The sequence below is a fragment of the Triturus cristatus genome, chromosome 8, assembly GCF_964204655.1.
Source record: "Triturus cristatus chromosome 8, aTriCri1.1, whole genome shotgun sequence".
NCBI classification, from domain to species: domain Eukaryota; kingdom Metazoa; phylum Chordata; class Amphibia; order Caudata; family Salamandridae; genus Triturus; species Triturus cristatus.
In genome coordinates, this window is record NC_140591.1 from 1,492,503,285 (window position 1) to 1,492,515,544 (window position 12,260).

The window sequence follows — 12,260 nt, forward strand, 5'->3', positions numbered from 1 at the left end:
TTAGGTGGGGTGTTTGCTACGTTAGTGCTGCTTGAGATTGCATGTATTTACAGTAAATGTTTTAAAGGGATGGATCAATTGAAGGGATTACCAAAGGGAAGAAGTGAGTGGTAATGGGAGTTGTGGACACATACTTCTGTTAGTTGAAAGAATTGGATAGAGGGGAGAAGAGTTTGGAAAGGGTGATTGGCAGTTCACAGTGTTCAGAGAGGTTTGGGATAAACCAGCGAGTGGAGATAAGGCGCAGGTTGAACATGCCATTTTATCTTATTTTATTTTATCTCATCCAGTAATTAAAATAAATATATAAACAGAGAGAGACATCCCCAAATATTAAAGTACAAGCAATATCTATACACACACGTATGAACACAGTACAGTTCCGCAATTTAATGTGCAGGGAACAATTCCACTATATAAACATCCATTTGTATACAAATGTCATAATATTTATATGTGTTTTGCAGAAATAAACATTTGTTTGTATTTAAGTGAATTGTTAATCACTTATAGCCATATTTTCATACTAAGATGGCCGATATTTCTACAAAATTCTAAGAACACAGTAGTCTATGAATATGTTAATTGTATAATATGATACATATATATATATATATATATTCACTTAAAAAACCATAGGTTTCACACATGTTATAGTTAGCTGGACATTTCACTAGTGAAAAACCATTGAAATTCCCCCGTTATAGTTAGTGCAGGCAACTATAACTCACGCGACCGCAATCCTCTGCTGATGACGTCAGATATTACATCACTGTATTTAGACACTTATTTACCCATGTCTTCTTCCATTAATTTTTAGCTATACATATATTACAAATATTTTTTTTTCAGAAAGACACATATGTCATCAGTGATGTAATATCTGACATCATCAGCAGAGGATTGCGGTCGCATGAGTTATAGTTTCCTGCACTAACTATAACGGGGGAATTTCAATGGTTTTTCACGAGTGAAATGTCCAGCTAACTATAACATGTGTGAAACCTATGGTTTTTTCAGTGAATTTGTACGGTTTTTTAAATGCTAAGTTATGTATTTATTTATTTATTTTTTTAAGGTTTTTCACCGTGCGCGTACCGTACGCGCACGGTGTGCTTCGCGCACCGCGCGACCACGTTACGCAGTTCGCGGAATTTTTCCGTTTCCACCGTACGCGCACGCTACGCGTACTTCGCAATTTTTCGCAAAAAAATTAAAGGAAATTTTGGCCCTTGGGGGTCCTTCTGGGACCCCCTGACTAAGGCTAGGGGGTCAGGAACTGTCCACTCTGCCCCCTTTTCACATTCTCCACCTTTGTTTTTCACCCCCTCAGACTGCGAGAGACAAAATGGCGGCCGACACTTCCTGGTTTTGACCGATTAGAATGTTTACTAAGATCTAACAACCAATCAGAATCGCGCTCGCGCACGGCAGCGTGTGCGTACGGTAAGTTTTACCGTATGTGCACGGTGCGCGCTTACAGATATATATGCTTTTAAATGCTATTTTCTCAGGAAATACTGAACAGATTTACACTAGACCTGCAAAAGGCACATCCCAAAGTAATTCTGTTCAGCCGTTCGGGCTGTAGCTTGGACTAAAGGTCCTATGGAAAAATGCATGGGGAAAACGCGTTTTGGGACCCACCTATTTTGAAAATTTCGCGAGGATTCGTCAATCGGCGCAAAAGTTATTCCAAATAGAATGTTGCGGATTTCCTATGGAAACACGATCCTAACTATAACTATCTACTGGCGACCGCCAGTAGATAATATATATATATATATATATATATATATATATATATATATATATATATATATATATATATATTCACTGAAAAAACCAAAGGTTTCAGGGGCGTTATAGTTAGCTGGACATTTCCCTCGTACAAAACCCTAGAAATTCCCCTGTTATAGTTAGTTCAGCTAACTATAACTCGCGGCCCCGCAATGCACTGCTGATGGCGTCACATATTACATCACTCATGACATGGTCAGTGACATCACTGATGACATCACTGACGACATCTCAAATGACATCACTGATGACATCACTGATGACATCATCCAGAAGGTATGTGTTTCTGTACAGTTTTAATATGTTTATTATATATAGGGAAAGGTCTGTTGAAGAATGAGTGGGTGTACAAGTGTGTGAATGGATGATTTTGTAGGTGCGTAACTGACTCTTTAAGTGAGTCATTAAATGTATCTTACTGCAGACTTTTGACTAAACTGAGTGAATGTCTGTATGTGTCTGTGTGTAGGTGTATAAGTGGCTGCATGGTTTTGTGAATAGCTATATTATTGTCGATATGGGTTATTAATTGGTTGTCTGAGTATCTGTATGGGTGCCTGAGTGTTTGTGTGGGTAGGGTGTGTGTGACTATGCATAGATGTGTGAGTGGGTGATTCTATGGGTGCATGGTTTTAAGAGTGCATCTGTGATGGACTGTATGGTTGGGTGAGTGTATGTATGGGTGTGTTAGGGATTGAATGTATATCTCAGTGGTACATGTGTGACTAACTACATAAGTGAAAGGCAGTATATATGTGTGTAAGAGTATATAAGTGGGTATATGTGAGAGTTTGTGATTGTGAGAGTGGCTGTATGGATGAGTGTGTGCTTGTATCAATGATTCTATTAGAGCGTAAGAATGTGGTACTATTTTTATGAGTAAGTGAACTTAAGTGTGTTTAACTGCATAGGTGAGTAAATTGGACTGTGTTTAATTACTTGCACGACTGACTAGGTGTGTCAGTACCTCAATGGATGATTAGCGGTGTGTGAGTGTCTATATAGATGTATAAATGCATATGATGGTCTTGTACGGAGTGACTGTAAGTATGAGTGACTGTACAGGTGAGTGAGTGGAGGTGTATGTAGACCTAAGAGTTAATGAGTGGGTATGTAGTTATGGAGTATCTATGATTTTCAAAATGGCCGTCTGAAATTTTGAGTCGGTGTATCAAAGGTTATATTAGGGTGTGAGAAGATGCACTAATTTATCACATGGATGATGTCATCAGTGATGTCATCAGTGATGTCATTTGAGATGTCATCAGGGATGTCATCAGTGATGTCACTGACCATGTCATGAGTGATGTAATATGTGACGTCATCAGCAGTGCATTGCGGGGGCACGAGTTATAGTTAGCTGAACTAACTATAACAGGGAAATTTCTAGGGTTTTGTACGAGGGACATGTCCAGCTAACTATAACGCCCCTGAAACCTTTGGTTTTTCAGTGAATTTCTAAGGTTTTTTAAATGCCAATTCCTAACTATAACGCCCCTGAAACCTAGGGTTTTTTCAGTGAATTTCAAAGGTTTTTTAAATGCTAATTCCTATCTATAACTTATCTCTGAAGATATCGTGAAAAGCATTCTTTTTTAAAAGTAGGGTGCACATTAGTTTTGTGGAAAAGCATCTTTGTGATTGGTTAAGAAAAAGCAATTTCAACGTGGAGTACATATCAAAGGATAAACTTTGCTCAGATCAACCACACCTGCTACTTGCATTTGAAAGGCACTGTTCGAACTTAAAACAATCGTCAACTTTTAACCTGCATGTGTCGTTAAATATTCAAGAAAATGTTACAAAAAAAATATCGTTAAGTTTTAAAAAATTGATGAACTTTTAACCTGCACGTGTTGTAGAATGTTCTAGAAAGTGTGTTGATAGAATACGTTGCACTTCTGACTTCTATGTGTTGTTCAATATTAAAAAAACGGTTCATATGGAAAATTAAAAAGAAACCAATAGAGAAGTTTTGAAACCTAAAAGAATCAAGGAACTATTCTAATTTATTCTTTACATGTATTTATGTGTGCAGCAACAAAATTATAGACACAACAGCAGTAGGAAGAGGAAGAAGCAGGGAGTGGGGGAGGGGAGGAGATGGGCAGAATGGCACACATGCACAATTAAGTACAACACACATATAGACTAACAATGGCCAAAATGAAACACACCAACAAGCAGCACAAGTCACACAACCCGCCAACATCACACTACTGAACGAGCATAGAAGTGAAAACCACGCTGCATTCATACAGAATGTGTACAAAGGCCAGTCATTGGTGTTGTGGGATGTCTGCAACCGTGGTCATCATGGATGAGATGCCCAGCATGTGGCACATGGTCGAGTTCACTGTGTGATATGTTGCCAAACCGCTGCACCTCTCTCCCATGAGCCCCCACACTTTTGTACGGTGTGCTGTTGTATCTCGTGCACTTGTACAGCACACCATTGTAATGCCTATTTGCGCATGTCCTGCTACATTCCAACTACAACATCACAGTGCCGTTTGGAGGTGGTGCATGCCAGTTTACAACATCAACTGCTGCGGCTCTTGTAGCAGGCCACACCATAACACAGAGACACACTTACCGCACTTCCTGTACACGGACATGTCCGAGACACCCCGTACCGGATAGGCACACCCCTGCACTGACCTGTGAACCCCAGACCAGCACACGCCACTTGTGCATGCAGGAGGATGCGTGCGTAGCTACACATCCAGGCTACCTGCCAACGCTGAGGTGACAGCACACTGTGATGTTGCAGGGCTCGTGCCTATCATGCTAAGACAATGACCACAGGGACACACTTACTAAGATGTGGGTTTGGGGGGCATTGGCGGTCCTGGAGTTGTTGAGATGAGTTTTCTGTCCCTCATGGGTATCCCTGTATCATGCTTATTGACCTGTGGGTGTTCTGGTGTGGCTCTTGACTGTGTTCCCTTTCATGGTGCAGGTAGTTGTCCTGCTTAACACCAGCAGAAAGCAGGTGTAAAATCCCTCGTGCTAACGTGTCTTATGGCCGGAATTTGTTTCGCATTGCAATTGGTGTGAAAGTTGTGATGGGATTTTTTTTCATGTGCAGAACAATATGCGAACTGAGCAGTGTATCTCATCAAGATCCAGCACCTGACGCACTATTCCCAATCAATATAAATACAATGAGATTTCTTAATAGATTTTGTGTGTACACTGTAACTGCAGCCAATACCTCAGTGCAATTCAATACAGGATTTTAGTATTTAGAATAAATCGGAAAGGTGCACCTCGTGTCTTTTTGCACGGGAACGGCTACTCTCCATTTCATTATCAGCACTTTAACGGAAGTAAAGTTGAGATAAATCTAACACACTATTCAGAAGTTAGTGCAAACTGCAGATATCACCAGTATTCCAGCGATAAGTCCCCCAAAATTTAACACCATGGTGGACTCCATCAAATAACAGTAATAAGAACAAGAAAGTCACACAGCAGTTAAGAGAAAAACCAAAAATGTTATTAATTGTTTTTTCAAACTTTATTTTTTATAATAATAAATATATAAACGAAAAACTATTTTCAAACTTTATTTTTTTATTAACATATATATGAATAATAAACTAATGAACAAAATGTAACATCAATAATAAAAACAACAAGGCGGAACACTACTGTGGGGACAATGGATGTCGACGACAGACCTGGAAAATAAGAAAGATTGTTAAGAAAAAAACAATATGGTATTCTCAACAAAATACCACAAGAAACAAATCACAGATAAATAAAATGCATACAGCTAACAACATTTTATAAGTTTAACTTACACAAACTGTAAATGTTGCAGCTTTAAAATATTTACAGAATCTGAAGAAAATGGTTTGCAGAAGGCACCACACAAACAACGTTTTTCTTCAGTGGTGAGGACATTTTTGACTTTTTCCAAGGAGCAAACTAAGACCAATGCCACCTTCGTCACTCGCAAGATTTGCCAAAGAGTTCTGTTACGAGGAGATCCTAACACAAAATACTCGTGCGGCACAGCAAGTATGATGAAATACATAAGGACCCTTCATCCAAACAATCTTGCACGAGAAGAGTGCAAACAGATGAGAAACAGTCCTGTTCTGTATCTGTAAAAAATATTCACAAATAAATGTATATTAATAACTTTCACATTTATACTATTCCATTACTGTACAAACACATTTTATATAAAAACTGACTATGAAACTATAGCCCTGAACCACAAGTGTGACGATCATTAAAACACTACATGCATAGTGCATACTACTTTGAAGCAGTTCATGCCCTAAAGCCTACCTCAATAAAACACTACATGCTAACTGACTAAATGATTACAGTAGTATAAGGAGACACACTTGGTGACTCACAGGGTGTTTGCTAGAAGAGTATGAATACTAACTAGGGAATAGAAGGTGTGAAACACAACTGTGTAGGTGATTAGAGGACTGCATCCATACTGCATAGGCATTTAAAGCAGTCCTTGTGCTAAGGCCTGGCTCACTGCATGACTACTTGGGTACTGACTGAATGATTACCGTACAGCAAGGAGAGTGCCTAGGTGAATTTATAAGTGCTAGGCTTTTTGCACAGAGAATAGATTAGTACTTGGTACTGAATGGGTCACTAGAGGAGTGCAAAGGCAGTGACAAGTGCTGGACTGTATGGATACAGACTAGGAAATTGAAAGTGTGAAAGACAAGTGTCTAGGTGGTTAGAAGACTGCATGCATAGTGCATAGGGGTTTGAAGCAGTCCATGTGCTAAGGCCTGGCTCAGTGTATGAATACTTAGGCACTGACTGAATGATTAGAGTACTGCAAAGATAGTATCTTGGTGAATTTATAAGTGTTTGGGGTTTAGCACAGTGAATGGATTAGTACATGGTGCTGAATAGGTCACTAGAGGACTGCAAAGAGAGTTACAGGGTATTTCCTGGAAGTGTATGGATACTGACTAGGGGATTGAAGGTGTGAAAGACAATTGTGTAGGTGGTTAGAGGACTGCATACATAGAGGATAAAGGTTTGAAGCAGTCCATATACTAAGGCCTGGGTCACTGGATGAGTACTTGGGTACTGACTGAATGATGAGAGTGCTGCAAGGAGAGTGCCTGGGTGAATTTATTAGGATTTGGCGCTGTGAATGGATTAGTACATGATGCTGAATGGGTCACTAGAGGAGTGCAACGGCAGTGACAGGGTGTTTGCTGGAAGTGAATGGATACTAACTGGGGAATTGAAGGTGTGAAAGACAAGTATGTAGGTGGTTAGATAACTGCATGCATAGTGGATATGGGTTTGACGTAGTCCATGTGCTAAGAACTGGCTCAGTGCATGAATACTTAGGCAGTGACTGAATCATTAGAGTACTGGAAAGAGAGTGTCTAGGTGAATTTATAAGTGTTTGAGTTTTGGCACAGTCAATGGATTAGTACATGCTGTTGAATGGGTCTCTAGAGGACTGCAAAGGAAGTGACAGGATGTTTCCTGGAAGTGTATATATTCTGACTAGGGAATTGAATGTGTAAAAGACAAGTGTATAGTATGTCAGAACACTTTTATTTGAAGCAATCTATTTGGTACTTAGAAACTGACTAAATAATCAGACTACTTCTAGGACAGTGCTTAGGTAAAACTTTTAAATTTTCAGTTCTGCCACAGTGAACAGAATAGTACATGGTACTGCACCTTAGTGTCAAACCCTGACTCATTTTATCAATGCATAAGCAAAGACTAGCTTCTAATGCTACTAAAACTTGACAACATGAGAGGTTTTAAATGAGTTATCTGTCAGCAAATACACGATGTTACCAAATGCTTCTCTCACAGTGATTCTCAAATGCACACAGACTCACAGTGTAATTCTAGACAACAACCGCTATACCTAGGAGTTTAACAAAAATCATTCACTACTGTGGAAGTGGTAAGCGAACTGCACACAATCTTCATATTTCATGACTGCACTTTTGTGTCAATGCCTGACTCATATAATGAAAGCATAAACCATAACTGTCTTCTAATGCTACTAAAACTAGACAACATGACAGGTTTTAAAACAGTTATCTGTCAGCAAATACACAATGTTACCAAATACTTCTCTTACAATCCTTACCCAAATGCACACAGACTCACAGTGTGATTTTAGACAAGCAACACTATCCTAGGAGTTTACCAAAACTCATTCACTAGTCTGGAAGAGTTAATGGTACTGCACACAATCTACATATTTAAGTACAGCACATCAGTGTCAAAGCATGACTCATTTAATCAACATATAAGCAAAGACTGGATTCTAATGCTACTAAAACTTCTCAACATGACAGATTTTAAAACAGTTATCTGTCAGCAAATGCATGATGTTACCAAATGATTTTCTCACAGTGATCCCAAATACACACTAACTCACAGTATGATTCTAGACAAGCATCACTATCCCTATGAGCTTACCAAAACTCATTCACTACAGTGCAAGTGGTAAGGGAACTGCACACAATCTACATATTTCACAACTGCAATTTAATGTCAATGCCTGGCTCATTTAATGAAAGCATAACCCATAACTGTCTTCTAATGCTACTAAAACTTGACAACATGACATGTTTTACAACACTTATCTGTCAGCAAATACACAATGTTACCAAACACTTCTCTCACAGTGGTTCCCAAATACACACAGACTCACAGTGTGATTCTAGACAAACAACACTATCCCTAGCAGCTTACCAAAACACATTCACTACAGTTGAAGTGGTAAGGGAACTGCACACAATCTACATATTTCACGACTGCACTTTAGTGTCGATGCCTGACTCATTTAATCAACGCATAAGCAATGACTGGCTTCTAATGCTACTAAAACTTGACAACATGACAGGTTTTAAAACAGTTTTCTCTCAGCAAATACACGATGTTACCAAACGCTTCTCTCACAGTGGTTCCCAAATGCACAAAGACTCACAGTGTGATTCTAGACAAGCACCAGTATTCCTAGGAGTTTACCAAAACTCATTCACTACACTGGAAGTGATAAGGGAACTGCACACAATCTACATCTTTCACGACTGCACTTTAGTGTCAATGCCTGACTCATTTAATCAACACATAATCAACGCATAAGCAATGACTGGCTTCTAATGCTACTAAAACTTGACAACATGACAAGTTTTAAAACAGTTTTCTGTCAGCAAATACACAATGTTACCAAACGCTTCTTTCACAGTGGTTCCCAAATGCACAAAGACTCACAGTGTGATTCTAGACAAGCACCAGTATCCCTAGGAGTTTGCCAAAACTTATTCACAACACTGGAAGTGATAAGGGAACTGCACACAATCTACATATTTCACGACTGCTCTTTAGTGTCAATGCCTGACTCATTTAATCAACACATAAGCAAAGACTGGCTTCTAATGCTACATACAAGGCCTATCCACTCTTTCTCAGGCCGTTGCCATTGAACATTGGCTCTCCTCAAGCTGTGATTCCATTGCCCTGCTGAAGCGGGTGACTTCAAAGCGGGAGAAGGATGCCAACTTGTGGTTTAACGAGGATGTTAAGACTATCAAACTAGCGGTACGCCGAGCCGAGCGTGCCTGGAGGAGGAATTATTCTCCCTTACTCATATCTCAGTTCACCACTCTCCTGGCTCAATATAAGAAGGCCATTTTGGCTGCAAAAACGGCCTACTTTTCCTCAAAAATCCTTGCAGCTGAGAATCAACCGAGGGAAATTTTCTCGATTGTTCACAATTTGGCATTCTCCGATAGGACATCTCTCAAGCCCTCCCCTTCCCAGGACCTTTGTCACTCTTTAAATAATTTCTTTATCGAGAAGATTGCTATTATTAAAGCCAACATTCCCTCACCCCCCCCGACTTTTGTTGACCCTCAGTGTCCTCCATCTAATGGACAACTCGATGCCTTTCCCCCCCTGACTAAGGAATCCTTGACCTCGATAATTCCCCTTGTTAAATCCGGCTCCCCATTGGACACTTGTCCTAAGCACATCCTTTGCCACATTTATACAACTTGTCCAGATCCCCCTCTTCACTTCCTTAACAGTTCCCTTTCCCAGGGGGTTGTAGCCAATCCACTGAAAACAGCTGTTATTGTTCCCATCTTAAAGAAGCCTGGCGCAGACCCTTCGGTCCCCACCAATTACCGCCCTATCTCCCTCCTACCATTTTTGGCTAAGGTGCTCGAACGCCATGTTACCTGGTCTTTGAGCACTTTCGTGGAGGAGTATGGGGTCTTGGCTCCTGGCGAGGCCGGCTTCCGCCCCGCACACTCTACGGATTCCGTAGTACTCTCGGTCCTTGACAACCTCAGGGAGGGAATGGATACCAACCAGCCCCAGGCTTTGGTTCTCCTCGATCTCTCAGCCGCCTTTGACACGGTTGACCATACCATCTTACTTTCCCGTGTCGGGGCGGCGGGGATCGGGGGTACCGCTCTGGTATAGTTATCCTCCTTCCTGAGTGACCGCACCCAGGCTGTTCGCCTGGGTGACTTTTCTGCGGACTTCCGGAAAGTTCAGTGCGGGGTTCCCCAAGGTTCCTCCCTTTCACCTCTTTTGTTTAACCTTTATATTGCCCCCCTTATTTTTTCATTGCAGCAAATGGAGGTCAGCGTATACAATTATGCGGATGACCTCCAACTTGTTTTCAATCTGTCTTCTTCCTCTGCTTCCATCTCAAATTTCCAGTCTATTATGATTTTTATCCAGGACTGGATGAACTACAACCACTTGAAACTTAACCCGGATAAGACAGAGCTGGTGTTGACGGGCGGTTGCTCCAGTCCCTGGTCTTCGCTTTTTTGGCCCCCTTCCCTAGGTTCTCCCCTGGTCCCTTCTACCTCAGTTAAAACTTTAGGTATCAAACTTAATTCTCAGCTCACTCTTCACTCCCAGGTTAGTTCAGTGGTGTCCTCTTCTTTCCTGTCACTACGCACCATCCGCAAGGTATCCTGCTTTTTTTCCTTCGATGCCTTGAAATTGATCATCTTGGCGATGGTTATTTTACGCCTGGATTATGGCAACGCCCTATATGCAGGTATGCCTGCATATAGCTTAAGGCGTTTGCAGCTGATCCAGAACCAGGCGGCACGGTTGGTGTTCAATCTTCCAAAATCCTACCACGTAACCCCCCTTCTCAAATCCTTACACTGGCTCCCTGTCCGTGAACGCGTCCAGTTTAAGCTTGCTTCTATCATCTTTCAAGCACGACTGGGAGCGGCTCCGGCCTTTATAACATCTGAGATCGTTCCCTATGTTCCAACTAGGGAACTACGCTCATCCACGCAATCCCTGTTGTCAGTCTCCCGTTTCCGGAGGAAGAAATGGGGAGGATCAAAGTTTGCGACCCTTGCCCCAATCCTATGGAATTCCCTGCCTTTGGAGCTTAGATCTCTAACTCTTTACCCTCAATTCCGGAAAAAACTTAAAGCCTATTTATTAGCTAAATCTTTTAATTAGATCACTTGTTGTTTTTGTCTCTTTCCTATTATGTTTTGTTACTCCTACTCTGGGGATCTGTCTGTTGCAGCGCCATGAAACCGCTGGTGATAGTGCGCTATATAAATATTTTTAAACTCAAACTCAAACTAAAACTTGACAACCTGACTGGTTTTAAAACACTTATCTGTCAGCAAATACACGATATTACCAAATGCTTCTCTCACAGTGGTTCCCAAATGCACACAGACTCACTGTGTGATTCTAGACAAACAACACAATCCCTTGCACCATACGAAAACACATTTCTTTATCTAGAAACAGTACTACATTTTAGTATAGAAGCATAACATAACTCATTTCACAATGACTGGTTTCTAATTCTACCAAAATATAAAAACTGCACAGTTATCTCTCTACAAACACATGAAAAACACAAATGCCAATCACAGAATGGTTTCTACATGCACACACATTGTGGAGAAAAAAAGTACTCCCTACACTTTAGCAGGAAAAATACATTAGTCTGATTAAAATCAAAATAGTCCACATACATCCCCTCACACTTAAATAACACATCTTTCAAGTTCTTTTGTAGATTAAGGAGTATATCAATCACTCCTCATATTTTCTTTAACAGAATCTCTGCACTGTGCACCTCTCAGCAAAAGCAAAGAATGGAAAAGTTTCCCTTTCATTTTCCACACATATACATGTAAACATCAAATCACAAACCTTCGCACATAAACTCAAAAGCAAACACACATTTCTATTGGTTAAACATTTCAACCCTTTCCAACTGAAATACATTTCAACCCTTCCCCCAATCTGCCTTCTGCCTGTTACCATAGAAACAGGTCATGGAACACTGCACTGAGCTCACAGGTCACAAGTTCAGCACACAATGTTCCTACACAAGACAGGAAGTGTGCTTGACTTTTCAACATATCAGCTTATCATATATAATGTTCCTTACAATCTGTTTTTGTTAACCAATAACA